Below are 16147 nucleotides of genomic sequence, written 5' to 3'. Positions count from 1 at the left end.
ATAGCTCTTTCTCTCTTTCCCCATTCTAGCCATGTGGCATCCTTGCTTTTCTGGTACACATGGGACACGCTCCCTCCTCAGCATCTGTGTGCTTGTTCTTTCTGCTTAGAACGTTACCCCCAGACATCTACATGGCTTGCTCTCTCACCTCCTTTAAGTTTTTGTTCAATGTCACCTTCTCAGTGAGGTTGGCTGTGTTCATTTTACTTAAGTCAATCATCACCATCCCCTAACTCCCTTCCGGGTTTTATTTTTTCTTTATAGCACTAATAATCTTCTAATCTACTATATAATTTACTTATTTCTTTTGTGTGCCTAGCTCCATCCTCTAGAATTACGCTCCAGGGGATCACTTTGCTTCCTGCTATATCCCTAACACCTAGAAGAGTGCCCAGCTCTCTTAAGAAACATGCAAAGATCATTTACTAAATAGATTAACTAATGTGTCAAGATGTAAACCTTTAAAAACTGAGGGATAATTATGTATATAATCATATAACTATACAAACATAACTACATATAGAGAAGTGATAAAATTCTTTGTGTACCAAGACAAACCCTTTGGAGGTAAAATGTACTACAACCTTGACCCTTTCAAGGTTATGCAGGGCAATGATTACGGTTTACTGACAGTTGGCACCATAGCCGCTGCCTTCTCAACCCTCCCTTGAGCACAAAGCTCGCACTATAAGTGAGAGGTACTGCTGTGCCCCTAAGTCTTGCCACGTCCTTGTTAAGGTGCCTGGCCCACCTCAGATCTCACTCCTCACCCAGAGTATCTCATTTGGTTTCCCAACAGTCCATGGATGGTTTGCATGGGTTTTTCTCAGAGCCTTTTTCTAAACGCCACCTCAAAACTTTCAGCCCATTTTACATGGGGTTAGACATTCCACCACTTTTCCCATCCACTCCTGCCCAGACCGGGCAGGCCTCTCCTTCCACTGGCTAGTTGTCTTGGTGCTAAGACTTTCACTGAGGTTGTTCTGTTTTGAAATTTAGAGTGATTCCCTTCATGTCCCTCCTTTTAACTATATTCCCAAAGATTATTATTATTATTATTTAATGGTTTGGTCTAAGGGCTTTATTAGTGCTGCTATTTACAAATAAAAAAAAAATTTCCTGTACTGCTGACATTTCTTTTAAAATGGAGAATTTAAAAGAATAAAGATGCTTTCCAATGAATTATTATTTCTTGTACACCTATACCACTCCTGTTATTTTGTGCTAAATATCTTTTTATGGTGAGTTTCTATAGATATATAAAGTGTTACTGCTAGGAAACAATCTTTAAGGAAAAGAAAAGCTTTACTAAACTGCTGGAGACTCTGATAACTGGGCAGAAAAGAATAAGCACTGGCCACAGATCCACAGGCCAAAAAAAAAAAAAGTGTCCTGCCAGAAATACCCCAAGTCGGAGCCTATAATATGGCCAGATATTTAACGTTTGTGTCTGTATGTCCAAGGTCATGCATGCTTAACTGGATATCTTGGTGAATATCCAGTTGACTTGACTGTCTACATTTCATACTATCTTTAGCATCTGGGAATCTGGCCCCATTCTCCACATCTCCTAATCTACACATATGCCTCTCATATCTGCCCTACCCATTTCACCCAATCTCTGCTCACAGCCAGGTCCCACCTAGCTGTTTCTTTTGGTCAAACCTGATGGCATTCTCTTCATTGAGCTGGATGCTGGAGAAAACTCCTTTTTGTACTAATCTCATTTTGTAAACTTTCTTCTCAGGTCTAGTCCTAAATGAATGTGGAGGTTAGATGACCACTTGTCAGGCAATTCCTGAGTTAAATGAGGCAGGGGAGGGGGACCAGGTGTTCATTCTACCTCAATTCCAACTATAAACCTGAGGCATCAACTTCTATCTTACCTCTGCATATCTACCCACTCACTCATCTCCAATCGACTCTTTAGTAAAATCCTTGCTGTTGATACTGTGGATTTTTGCCTCTTTCCAAAAGTATTCACTTCTTCCTTTATCACCTATACTTTGGGACAGTGATATATCTTTCAAATTTATAGGGAAGACTGAAATTATCCAGTGCAAGTATAATGTCCCTAAACTTATCTCTAATCCCCAAATGGAAAGAAGTCACAGAGACTGCCATGCTGAGAAGAAGAAAGAAATGCAAAAGATCCTTTCAGAAGACAGGGACATATTGATATCCCAAGGCTCTTTGTGGCATGTCCATCACTGTGACTATCCAGGGAATGGTGCAGGTCTAAGGCAAAGAGGAGACAGAAGAGCCAATGAAAGCCTGTTGTTTCTCATATAGACCTACAGATTCCTCCCCTTTCCCACAATCCTTTTGGCATACCATGGTCACCGTATGGTAGACTCAAAAGATCTGACTTGGAATCTGTTATGAGTTGAACCATGTCTTCTAAAAGTTCACTAAGTGAAAGTCCTAATCCCCAGTACCTCAGAATGTGACCTTATTTGGAAACAGGGTTGTTGCAGATACAATTAAGATAAGGTCATACTGGAGTCGAATGGGCTCCTAATGCAATATGACGGGTATTTTTTTTTTTTTAATTTTTTTTTTCAACGTTTATTTATTTTTGGGACAGAGAGAGACAGAGCATGAACGGGGGAGGGGCAGAGAGAGAGGGAGACACAGAATCGGAAACAGGCTCCAGGCTCTGAGCCATCAGCCCAGAGCCCGATGCGGGGCTCGAACTCACGGACCGCGAGATCGTGACCTGGCTGAAGTCGGATGCTTAACCGACTGCGCCACCCAGGCGCCCCAATATGATGGGTATTTTTAAAAAAACAGGAAATTTGGAGACAGAGACACACAGGGAGAATGCCACATGACGATGAAGGTAGAGATAGGAGTGAAGTATTGCCAAGTCTAGGAACAACAAAGATTGACAGGAACCACCAGAAGCTAGCAGAAAGCTGTGGAATAGAGAGTCTCTTCCATGGCCTTCGCAGGAACCAAACTGATCAACACCTTGATTCTGGACTTCTAGCCTCTAGAATTGTGAGACGATAAATTTCTGTTGTGAAAGCCACTCAGAAGCACTTTGTTACAGCAGCTCTACCAAACTAACATACAGTCCTAGCTCCACAATTCTCTCGTTTCTAAAGTAGAGGTCGTATTTCTTATATCTGAACCAGAGGCTGCTATAAACAATAAATATATATAGTGCTTACCAAATGCCAGGAACCATGTTAAGTATTTCACATGGATTAACTCATTTAATCTCACCACAGCCCATAATGTAGATACTAATATCATCCTCTTTTTACAGATGAGGAAACTGAGGCATAGGTGGTTGAGTACGTTACCCAAGGTCACATAGAAAGCGAAGGAGCTGAGAGAGAAACCCACAGTCTGACCATACTACCTACAAAACAAGTATCTTTGTAAACTACAAAATTCCTTATAAATTAAAGAATCACCATTATACCACTTTCCTACTCAAGAGCCTCTATTCCAACAACAAAACAAATTTCTCATGCAAGAGCTTCCATAACCTAACACTTACCTACCTTCATTTTATCACTCATTTCTTCCCTATACAAATTCTCTCTTCACACTTACCTGCTCTTCCTTGAGTACAACTCACATTTTGTTCTTTATTCCCACTATCACTCTCTTTCATGGGGCTCCCCCTCTGTGCTGCTCCACACCCGATCTCTTTTCTTTTTCTTTTTTTTTATTAAATTTTTTTTTCAACGTTTATTTATTTTTGGGACAGAGAGAGACAGAGCATGAACGGGGGAGGGGCAGAGAGAGAGGGAGACACAGAATCGGAAACAGGCTCCAGGCTCTGAGCCATCAGCCCAGAGCCCGACGCGGGGCTCGAACTCACGGACCGCGAGATCGTGACCTGGCTGAAGTCGGACGCTTAACCGACTGCGCCACCCAGGCGCCCCCTCTTTTCTTTTTCAAAGAACACAAGGTTCTTGATGAAGCCTTCCCTGGCAACTCCATCCATAAGTGGTCTCCCCTGTGGCCTCATACCTGCATTGTTCAATATTCTTTGAGAAATCAGAAATAATGCCAGCCAAGAAGATGCTTACACCATCTTAGAAGATGGCAAAAGAAATAAAATTTTTACACACACCACTAAAATAAAAAGGAGGATGTATGCAAGAGAATGACAAACTACAACTGAGATTTAGAGAAGTTAACACATCTGGCTAGGGTGGAGAAAGAAGGATGTACTGAGAAGGGGGTACCTGAATTGGACCTAAAAAGGTGTCAATAAAAATGTCTGTAGCTTTATATGTGTTTACTAATGTATGCATTTAGTACTAATTGGTCTTTTCCTATAGTGTCATGTACCACTGACTACATGCAACACGACCTTCAAGAAGTACTTGTGGAAAACAATGAAAGAGTAGATGCAGAATGAAGAAAGGAAAGAGAATGTTATAGGAGAAGTGAATTCCCACGCTTCTCCCATGTTCTCCCCAACCTTCTCCTTTCTCAGCCTCTCCCTTTCTCTGCTGACTCCTCTTCCGGTGCTTTGGTTCAGCTGCCCTGTTTGTGATGCTTTCTCCCTTCCCCTTTTTGGCATAAAGTCCCCTGAGGCCCAATTCATTCTCCGCTCCTAGATGGGTATTCTCTGCCCATGTAATCCTACAGCTCTCTCCTTCCTGCAATTCTACTGCATGCATTCGGCCCTTTCAGCACTTAGTTGTTCTCATAAAGTTTCATACTTGATTATCCTTCTCCAACCAGACTTTATAGTTCCCCAAGGCTGGAAACCCATGTCATATTTATTTTGTATGTTTTCCCTCTTTGCCTCCACACAGACGTCCCTTCAAACACAGAAGTACCTGGCAAATACTTGCTGAATGACTAAACCCTTTCAGTATTTCTATCGCTAAAGTATAATGTTCTTTCATCTAACTCTCCAGGTTCAAAAGTACACTGGAAGAAGTTATATATCAAAGCATTCATTCCCAAGTAACACAGACTTATCTCTTCTAAAACTTGCAATCACTGAACCAAACTTCGGTGGCTTCACCAACAAGAAAAAAAAAAGTGTAGGCACACAAAGAAGGATCTGTTATATAACCACCCTGATGCTGCCAGCTCAATTCAGCTTCTTTAGGCACAGGATTTATCATTTTATGGCAATTTAGTAGTATAAATACTATACACATTGCTTCCCCAAGAAAGAGATACTGAGTGGACCAACTTAACCTGAAACTTGGAAGATGAAATCCAACAAGTAGAAGTGAAATTGAATTTGTAAAGTTCCCACGTTCCTACAGCAGATACTCAAAATACTATTAGTTAATTTGAATCTTATATGGAATAATTCTATACAAGTCACAGTAAGTCTAAAAATGTTAACGGTGAAAATCCTAGAACTCAAACATAGCACATGGTTATTAACATGTGATGAATCCAATCTGAACAATGCTGATTTTCTCAGAGGAAACAGAGGTGCTTAAAATTTCACACCAGTATTTAAAAACATTTTTTAATGTTTGTTTATTTTTGAGAGAGAGAGACGGACAGACAGAGTGCCAGCGGGGGAGGGGCAGAGAGAGAGGGGAGACAGAGATTCTGAAGCAGGCTGCAGGCTCTGAGCTGTCAGCACAGAACCGAACACGGGGCTCAAACTCAACCAACGTGAGATCATGACCTGAGGCGAAGTAGGACACTTAACTGACTAAGCCACCCAGGCACCCCTAAATTTCACACTAATGTTTAAGAAAGGACAAATTGGGAGTATTGCATAAAAGGAACAGATTGGTTCTTATTTTGCTCTCTACTTCTACTGGGTTTCTCAGTAGAATCAATAGGCTCTAACTTGTGGAAGACTTAAAAGTAAAGATAAAGGAGGGAGAGAAGAAATTAACCTTACCACCAAAGGGGCCAGCAAAAAGACACTTGTACCTAAGATAACTCTGCAGGTTTTTCAGTGCTTCCAAGAATCAGAGTTGTCTTTGAAAAGGGTCATGGTGAAAACATTTCAAAACTGCTTTAAAACCATGGGCTGTAAAAGTAAGTTGAAACACTTAATTCCAATTGCCTAAGACACTGACTTTGCTGGGCTTCACTTCTTGCCCAGTGACCCAATAATGGCTGAGAGTGCTTTTTCCAACACCTAATGTCGCATCCAAATGAACCTGCTTTTAAGATAATTACATCTTAAGGACTAATTTTAATATTGAGAAAAAACAACCACCGGCCTGACACCACAGAATCAATTCTCTTGGAGATTCTATCTTCCTAAAGAAAAACGAAGTTCACATTCTGTTTTTATAAATACCATTATTATTTTTAACCATAAATACTGTAATAAGAAGTCTGGTAAATGAGAAAAGTTTCCAGACTCTTTCTGACATAGGCAACCTCTGTATTTTGACCAAATAACTGATGAATGCCCCATATGTTCCTGTGGCCACTACTGACAGTCTAGTTATACTATAAAAAATGGAGCAGAAAAACAGAAAAGATATTACTGAAAAGCCCAAATGGAATACTAGAGTCTAATGCCAAAATCTTTTAAGGTTTTCTAGATTAAAAAAGAAGTGTGGGGAAAACCGACCTGTTTGGGGGAGAACAGATTAAGCAGAGAGAAGAGGAATTTTCAGATATTATAATGTGTACCTGAATAAAGGCTGCGGGACTCTTACACATGATCAACATTTAGCCAGTGAGCAAATACTTTGTTCTAATAAACAAAAATGCTAAGTAGAAACTATGAAGGCAACTTGTGTTTCAAACACAAAAACTGACCATTTCTTCTATATTCCTATACTTAAATCCTTTTTAATTCCTATGATTTTTCATATCCAGATGAGCCAAACTCATAAATTTAGAACCTGAGAAGACAAAAGCTAATATCCCTCCAGGACAGCCTCACTTAAATCTTTCTAAACACAGAAAAACTCAAAGGCCTCCTTCAGAAAGCCATTCTAAAGGTTAAAACATTCAGAAAAACTTCCCTGTATTTAGCATAAATCCCTCTTGATGCTTGCTGTAAGTCGATTTCCTCTATTTTTTCTTCAGGGAAGATGGAAAACAGCTGTTCAACATTCCCTTTCAGGCTACTTTTTCCTTCCGGCCAGGCCCATTCCCCCCCAGGGAGAAGTGTAAACACTGCAGGTGATTCCAAAATGCAGCTGGCCCCCAGGCTGCATGGTTGGTGAGCCTGGCCCCTTTTGTACCTCCTGGAATGATATCATTAAACAGCAAAGGCCCCAAGAAAAGTTCTTCACCAGAATTTGTGGAATTCTAGAAATCCATTACTTACAGTCTATTCTCAGTAGACTCTAACAATAAAAGTGCTGTTCAAAAAGAAAGAATTACAGTCAGAACTGTGAAGAAGGTAAGCAGTATTGTCCCGCAGCCAGGCTGTCTTCACTGCTGCTCTACCCGGTGTGTCAGGGTGTTGAGTGTACCTTGGCATGGGACACTTTTAAAGTACTTGGTGATTTTTATCATGCAATTCTTGAGTTTCTTGTCACTGACGCAACTTTCTGGATGCAAGCTAACTTTAGCAATGCAATAACCCTTTCCATACTTCAATCTAAGGGAGTATCCTAATTTTTTAAAATTTAATTTAAGGAAGCTCCACATCCAACGTGGGGCTTGAACTCACAGCCCTCGGATCAAAAGTCACACTCTCTACCGACTGAGCCAGCCAGGCGCCTCAGGGAGTATCCTAAATCAAAGTGTCAATCTGTAGTCTGTTACTTTTGTAAATGAGTAATTCCTGCTAGATTCACAACATAATCTGGAGATTACTATGTTTTACACTAAAATTTATATAACCAACTTAATGTTTTTACCTCCCACTTCATGAATGGCTAACAAATACCCCCATTTTTCTTGCAATAGCCATTAGACTCCCAACAGTAAAGCCAGTATATGGCCTGTGTACTTCATCAATAAAAATATTATAGACCCACAAGCTTGGTAAGCCCATTTCCTTTACAAATTCCTTTTAAGAGTTATGAAATGCTGATTCAACTTTGTTGTGGTATAACATCTGCATGCATTAAGTGCCTTTTGCTTAGTAGCTAAGTTTGTTACACATGAGAAAAATGCAGAAGCATTGATTTAATCAACAAATACAAATTTACAACGCTAAGCCATCTGCGTATGCAATGAGTATTTCAAATAGAAAGATTTCAATGACAGCAATTTAACTGATTGCGGACCTATTCAATTTCTATTAAAAGAGCAATGTGTACCATTTTAAACACACACAGGGAATCCTACTAGGTTTATCTTGCTACTTTTTTCACATTAACTGGGGGAAAGAGAGGCACTATTAATTCCTTAAATAATATGAAAAAAATTTGGTGGGGTTGGGGGGCACCTGGGTGGCTCAGTCTGATGTCTGCTCAGGTCATGATCCCACAGTTCATGGGTTTGAGCTCCACATCAGGCTCTCTGCTGTCAGCACGGAGCCTGCTTCAGATCCTCTGTCCCCTCCGTCGCTCTCTGCCCCTCCCCTACTGGTTCTCTCTCTCTTTCTTTGTTTCAAAGGAAATAATAAACTTAAAAAAAATTTTTTTTTGGCATGCAGACATATACGTTCAGTTGCAAACTCTCCCTGACCCTGTCTAGTAGGAAGCAGATGGACACAACCTACAGTGGATACGTCGTATATATGTTAATTAACTGTATATATGCCTTCTATTTTTTAAAAACAGGACCATACTTACCTGATGGTTATAACCATTCCCAAATATAAAATGTCAAACAAACTACACTTATTATCAGTATGTTTATACTTCTACCTATTACTGAAGAGGCAAATCTGTTCTTTCAGGAATTGTTTACTAACATTTGATGACACCAAGTTCATGCTTACAGAATCTCTCAAAGGAGTTGAAACAACTAGAAGGAAATCCAGTGGTAATCTTAACACACATTAAAACTCACAGTGTTATTCTGAATTAAGAACTGAACAAACTATTTTATTCAAGAAATAAACAGATGGCTTCAACTCTCTTTTCTTCTCTTGCCAAATTAAAATCATCCCCTTTTCTCCTTTGTGAGCTCCACCAGGCTCTGCGAACACTCTGCCTCCTGCAGGTTTATACTCTTCTGGGCGGCTGAAAGAGGATCTGGATTCCACACCCTCAACAGGCTGGAGCTTGCCTTGAGAGGCAGGAGCAAGCCACGCCATGGGTAAAGCACCCAAAGACTTGAAGTCAGCTAATGAGGACTGAGCGGTGAGCCTAGGGCTCTGCAGGAATTCGAGAATTAGAAGAGAATTCCATTCCCACAATGGAATCCTTACAAAGCCCAGAGTGGAAGTGGAGGGAGCTGTAGGAAGGGGGTCTGTAAAAAGCCAGTGTACAGAAGTCTGGAAAGCACATAAGCATTTGACAGGAGCTGACAGTCCCTGGACAGTAGTGAGTAGTAAAGGAGATAATAAACTAGATCTGTAGGAAAATGAAATGTAAGAGTCTTTAATAACATGCACTTGGAGTCATAAAGGAGCAAAGTAGAATTAAATGGGTAACATAGTTTCCTCTCATGTTTAAGGTAGACCACTAATTACTTGTAAACTGATTGACAAGTCTCTTACCCTCACAGTACTTTCATTTCCACATCCCTAAAATGAGGATAAGACACCTGCTCTATATCACTCTCCATTTCCACTATGCTAAAATATGAAAATATAAGATTTGAAAAAAATTTTAAAGTACTAAGCAATTTAAAAAAAATTTTTTTTAATGTTTTATTTATTTTTGAGACAGAGAGACACAGAACGTGAGCAGGGGAGGGGCAGAGAGAGAGGGAGACACAGAATCTGAAACAGGCTCCAGGCTCTGAGCTGTCAGCATACAGCCGGACGCGGGGCTCGAACTCACGGACCGTGAGATCATGACCTGAGCCGAAGTCGGACCCTTAACCGACTGAGCCACCCAGGCGCCCCCTAAGTGATTTTAAATGCAAGTTTTAGTATAGCCATATGATCTATCAGGGACTTTTCCGTTCCTTCAATTGTCTACACACATATGAATTTGTAAGCAAGAATTTATTAATCCTAATGGCCCCTCTTGACCTAATACATTCCACTAGTTTGAATCTCTTCTGTAACATTTCTCCACTGTGAGCTAACCAAACCAATCTTCTATACGAGACTAGAAGTTCTTAAACAGTAAGTTTAGATGGGCCAGAATATGGGACTGAGTTTATTCGGTAACAGATTTTCTTCAAAGAACAATTACTTCAATTAAAGATATTATCCACTTAATGCAGAGTTTAATTTTTAAAAGGGAATTTCCTCTTAGAATTGGGCATTAGAGTTGGCAAGACTTTTTGAAATTCATCCATTTCCAATTATTGCTGTCACCAAATGGACGCATGGATCAGTGCCTCAGGAATCTGGGATTTTTAGTCTCTATTTCCTATTCTGCCACTACTAACTCACCAAATGAATTGCATGGGGAAATAATTTCTCTTTATGGTACTCTGGGCTTATACACTTGCCTAATTGCTATGTTGGGCACTGATTCTAGGTTTGGAGAATTTTATTGTGTCATCCAAACATCTGCTGGTAATTTGGTGACCCCCAGTTAGGGGAAGATAATGTCATTCCAAGATGAGAAAACCCTAAGTCTCAGTAACAAGAACTGTTCTGTCCTCTGTTTGCACACACTCCTTCAGAAGGCTGATGACCATCGAACCTCATCACGTGCCCTACCCAATCCTTCAGAATAGTAAAGGTCCAGCCCCTTTCAGTAAATGAAATACCAATATCCACCACGATGATGTTCTTCACCTCCTCAAAGACCTGCCACAAACACATCCCAGGACAATAACAGTATTTCTCGTTTCACTGGGGAGGAAGGGTTGAAAAAGAGTAAGAATACCAATTATATTTTAGACTCAAACATGCTAATGGTTAAGTAATACTTCATATATGCTGCAATGATGAAATGCTAGTCTTTTACTAGTTCTTTACCCCCTTTGAAAACATTGATTACTGATACACTGAAATGCAAATTTAAATATTTTATCCTTTATTCCTTTCCAATCATTGCTGTAATTGTAATACTGAATGGGAATAATGTAATATCATTCACACAACACAGTGTGATCCAAAGCAATACAAATAAATACCAAAATAATCCACTAAAGAGTACATTAAGATATATATAAATATTTTATTATGTAATTGCAGAATGCATTTTCACCTATGATACAAAACACTTTTTCAGAAATTAAATAATCTTTAAAAAAAAAAAAAGCACAGCAGGGGAGGGTGCCTCGGTGGCTCAGTTAGCTAAGTGTCCCACTCTTGATTTTGGCTCAGGTCATGATCCCAGGGTCATGGGATCAAGACCCACATCAGGCTCAGTGCTGAATGTGGTGCCTGCTTGGGATTCTTCCTCTCCTTCACTCAAGGGCAAGCATACACACACACACACACTCTCTCTCTCTCTCATTCTCTAATTAAAATAAATAACAGACAAACAAAAACAAGTACTGGAGGAGGAAGGACATCTGTAAAGTTAAGAACTTCATGGATGACCACCATGTCCCCTCCAGGCAGCACTGCAAAATACTGAGTAGCCAGACCACAAATCTCATTGAAAATCTGTATTTGCTAATCTGTGGACTAATTTTATAAGTTACTATAATGGTCCTGACCTCATGTGGCCAACCCAGCTGACTTCTCACCAGGTGTCTTCCCACACTAGGCCCCTAACCTCAGAGGGAGGAACATTAAACAGCTTTCACCCAGCAGAACCAGCAAAATCCTAATAATCCTCAGGGTGGCAAAGGCCTATACTGTTTGTTGCAAATTTCCCTTTTTGTCCAAATTCTTTTTTTTTTTTTTTTTTGGAGAACTCCCTTTTATTTGGTGACCGTACTATCAATACTTATTAATCTGAATGTAAAAATGTACTTTGCAGGCCACTGTTTTTATTTAATTAACCAAAAATTGATGAAACTGATACTGACATGATATGCCCATCAATGGACAATGACACTTCCCAAGCTCAAACTCTCAGGTGCTTTTTATTTATGTTTTCTCCCTTTCCACGTTGGAAGCTTCAAGAGAATTAGGGCAGTTTCTTATACAACTCTGTATATCCCCTCAATTACCAGCAGTGTCTTGCACTTTTTGCTGTACTCACACAAAGGGGTCACTAGATGCTGGAGGCATTAAATTTCATCTTTTCTCCATTTATACTAAAACACATCTAACCTACACACTTCATAAAAGGACTTGTGCCTGTATGGTGAACTTGAAAGAAAAAAGTTAACACATGACAGACAAATGGTCAGATAATCCTGTATTTTATTCTTTCATGAGCATTACATTTTTGTGATCCCATTTTGGGAGTACTGTCTGAACATTCTACCAAATACTGCACGTATAGCATTTCAGAGGTTATCACTTACTAAGACATTAAAAAAAAAAAAAAAAAAACAACAACACAAAAAACAAACAAAAAAAAAAACTGAAGGGGACTCCCGAAAAATTAAATTCTGTCAAAATTCTAAGTGAGAACGTCCATTCTCAAATGTAATGTATCATTAACTAAGCCATGACTAACAACAACAAATTTAAAACTTCATTACACGAAGATCCCTAGAAATTAAAAGTGTCACTTCCTGACCTAAGGAATTCCAGGTAAACTAGGCTCACCTCCTGCTTTTAAGCAGTGGATTTGGTTTCAACCTTTAATGCCAGCCAGCCAGCCTAAGCGGAGGCTGCTGCCTCAAATGAGCGATGAAAACGAGAAAGTTCTCGGGTCACAAACTTAGCTCGGATTCCAGCCGCGACAGATCTCGAGCCCATGTGGCATTGCTTACAGAGCTTCCCAGCCTGTGAGTCAGGCGTCCCACCACCACCACCACCACCACCACCAGGAGCTGCCTGCGAGTGAGGTTTACCCACAATTTCTCCCGGTTCGGGGGAGCCAAGCGGCGCTGGAATCCAGCATCTGGGGAGGTGGGGGGGCGCTCGGGACAGGCTCCCCCGGCTTCCGCAGCCGCACAGAGAGGCTACCCGCGCCGGGGTCCGCACACACGACAATCACCAACCCCTCCCCAACTAGCAGGGCACGCAGGGAAAGCAGGGCGCGAGGCTGTGCCACCCAGCCGGCCGAAGAAGCTGGAGCCCCGTGGGCTGGCCGGGAAATCGCGGCGCCGAGGCACCGAAAGCGATCTCGGGGTCCTCACCGTGCGCCGACTCTGCGCTGGGCGCTCAAGGGCTGGGAAGGGGCTAGGAGCTGCCCGGACGCGGGAAGCCCACGGCGCCGGCTCCACGCCTCGCGCGCCCTCCAGCAGCCCAGCCGCGCAGGGCCCGGGCGCGCAGCCCGCGCCGCTCCGCGCGGGGCAGGGGACGTGGCTTTCCGCCTCCCGCCGGCACCCTACGACCCGCCCGAGACCCCGGAAGAAAGATGAGCCGCGCGGGGCCCAGAACGGCGACCGCCGCCGCCCCTCCGCTTACCGCTCCCCGCCGCGGCTTCGTCCTCCCGGGCGTCGCCTCCCCAGCCTCGGCCCCGGCTCCGCGGCCCCCTCACTCCACGGCGCCCGGGCCCCCCGGCGCCCTCTGAGCCGAGCCCTCAGCGCGCCCGCCGCGCCTCGGGTGCCGGTGGGCGCCGCGCCACGGGATGCGCAGCTTCAGCCTCAGGCGGCGCTACTGCGAGCCGCGCGGGCGGGTGGGTGAGGGGTGTGGGCGAAGGAGGAGGAGGAGGGCGGGACGCGGCGGGCGCTGAGGCTCGGCTAGAGGGAGGAAACCGCAACGTCACCAGAACCCGGGGAGGCGAGATGGGGAGGGGGAAACGGGGACCCCCTTCCCCGCCGGACCCCGACCTCCGGCCCGCCCTCCTTCTTCTCCGCTCCTCCTCTCCTGGGACTCGCGGCTCGGCGCTGAGTTCGGCCTTCCCCTCCACTGGGGCCCCAACTCCAGGCACCCCTGCCTTGCCGGGCCTCTTTGGCTCCAACTTGCTCTCGTTTCTAAGTGACCCACACGTTTCGGGTTCGACTCTGGAATCGCCCCGAACAGAAAGATACTTTTGGAGGCCCAGAGGGGAGGAGCTGATGCTTCCGTCCAGCCCGGGGAAGGAAATCGAGGAAAACGCGGAGAACCTTGCTACCCGGGCTGTTGCCCACTCCCCTCCCCTTCTCCACGACAGTTACTCCTCCTTTCCTCCAGCATTTGGTTTTACTCTCAGAGAGTAAGGGAGGAAATCACCTACTTAGACGCAGTTCTCCCCTTTAACTGCACTAACGATCTTAAGATCACTAAAGCCGAAAGCACTGAACCCCGCAAACTGAACGGATTTTAATCATCAAAGGTAAAGGGGTCAGGGACAGAGCAGTTGTATGCAGTTTTTACCTTATCGCCCAGGCCCGCGTGGCGGGGAGAGGGAGGGAGTAGGAAGGAGAGGACAGAGATCTCTTATCCAACACTTTTTCAGGTGGAGGATTTATAACCTTAGTAGTAGTAGTTGTCGTCGTCGTCACAATCCCCCTTGGAGAAGTTTCCACCCTTTTCTTAAAGCAGCCACTGAGCGCAGCCTGGTCTAACCTGGCTCCAGGGAGGTGTTCTAAATGACCTAAGGCCTAACTTGCTTCCCTCCCTATTAGCGTGTAATCAAACCTACCAGAGCCAGGCTGTACAAAAGTGACAGATGTTTACCCATTCATTCATTAGAATTGGAGATGTTTTACCTGAGAGCAGTGTCTTTTCTTCGTTCACTTCCAAGTGCTTTGTTTGAGCTCTAAAGGGCCACCTCCATTTCCCGGTCCTCGCAGGTTCTCAAGACCTTCAGAGAAGTTTCCACCAGGCCACATTAGGGAAAAAAAGTGGATGTCTCCTCTTATGCTTCTCTTTTTCAGAAAATGCATATGAAGAGAGATTACTTACCAACAGGTCAAGAGGAAGTGGTTTTATTAAATTTTTAAATGTTCACACAGGTAAACCACTGTTTTGCATAAACTTCCAAAAGGTTTAAAAGTGACCTGTGGGGTTGAGGAGAAAGGACTTTCTAATTTAGATCTGGCTGTAATCTGGTTTAAATGCTTATCTTGCAGTTTCCTACCAGAGGCCTTAGAAAACTGACTGCAGAGCTTCAGTTTCCTCATCTGTAATGTAGAGATACAATCCCTCCATTGAACCGTTATACCGAGGATACAATAAAAATAGCTAATATTTGAGAGTTACGACATGCCAGATGCTGTGCTAAGGGATTTAAATGTATTAATTCAATTATTAGGATTAATTGTGAAAGTGCCTAGCTGTAAAGGGTAATCCAGAAGTTAATTTCCACTGATTTTCTCAAACTTGGGAGACACTTTAGAAAAAGCATCTGGTTTGATTTATTTAATTTCTCAACAAAGTAGTCATCTAGTTCAGTGTGTTTCCAACCTAGATCATTAAATTAGCAGAGGGGCTTTGATAAAAATACTTTTTTAATGAGGGCTCCATACCAAACCAATAAATCAGAATCTCTAGGGGTAGTATCTAAGCATAAGCATTTAAAATCTCTTCCCAGGTAATCATAATGTGCAACCAGGATTTAGAACTCTTCAAAAGTGTCAGTACCCGTTGTCATTTGCTCCCCTCTTCACCCCCAGTTTTGCCTTCAATTGATTGGAATCTGTTTCTGGATTACATTTACTCTTGCAAAGCCTGCACCCCACCCCCCACCCCATACAACAGGCCTCAAAGATCTGCCATTCTGGTGTTTTCCAGGAAGCATCTGGCACATCAGTTCCACAGAAGAGTGCTTCAGTGTGCCTGGGTACCTACCAACTCCATCAGCTCTTCCTCAACCTTTCTGAAAAGCTCTTGGAAGGCAGTTTCTTTTGTCATCGTCCCTCTCAAAATGTGACCCCAACAATAAATTCAAGGTTTCATCCCAAATAACACAGAGTAAAAAAATGGTTAATGGCTTTGTTCTAATTACGGTATTTCCTCAAGTAAATCCTGTGGGCTCTTATGGCAGCAGTATTACCCTGATGACTCCTATATTACAATCCACTAAAATTCTGAAGCAGTCGTCTTTTTCACAACTGCCCAGAAACACACCTTCCTGACCTATACTCATCATTGCTGGTGTTCATCACTTAACATGTGATTGATTCCATTAAGTTCGATTGTGCTAAGTTAGGTCTCTTCTTCTAGCTTGTTGACATGTTGAATATCACTGATGTAATTGAGTAATTC

The 16147-nt window shown here is 42.7% G+C and overlaps 1 protein-coding gene and 1 long non-coding RNA gene across 5 annotated transcripts in view; one reads left to right on the top strand and one right to left on the bottom strand.

Annotated features, from left to right (window-relative positions):
* Positions 1-14755, bottom strand: part of DSE (dermatan sulfate epimerase) — an 83664-nt gene extending 68909 nt beyond the window's left edge. Inside the window, exon 1 of one of the 3 annotated variants that reach the window (XM_040474432.1) lies at positions 14650-14755. The gene's annotated coding sequence lies outside the window, so the exon portion shown is untranslated. Of the gene's footprint in view, positions 1-13423; positions 13795-14314; positions 14404-14649 lie in introns of those variants that run through there. The other 2 variants (XM_040474431.1, XM_040474430.1) reach the window with 2 other exon arrangements.
* On the top strand, positions 13521-15849 carry LOC121029943 (uncharacterized). 2 transcript variants are annotated; one of them, XR_005789994.1, is made up of 3 exons: positions 13521-13634; positions 14818-14895; positions 15556-15849. It is a non-coding gene; the product is annotated as an uncharacterized LOC121029943 (long non-coding RNA). The 2 variants fall into 2 exon arrangements; XR_005789995.1 differs by lacking the exon at positions 13521-13634 and adding an exon at positions 13919-14273.
* Positions 15850-16147: the final 298 nt, after the last annotated feature.

The sequence above is a fragment of the Herpailurus yagouaroundi genome, unplaced genomic scaffold (assembly GCF_014898765.1).
Source record: "Herpailurus yagouaroundi ecotype Mexico unplaced genomic scaffold, PumYag 139, whole genome shotgun sequence".
Taxonomy (NCBI): domain Eukaryota; kingdom Metazoa; phylum Chordata; class Mammalia; order Carnivora; family Felidae; genus Herpailurus; species Herpailurus yagouaroundi.
This window is presented reverse-complemented; position numbering and strand designations above follow the sequence as displayed.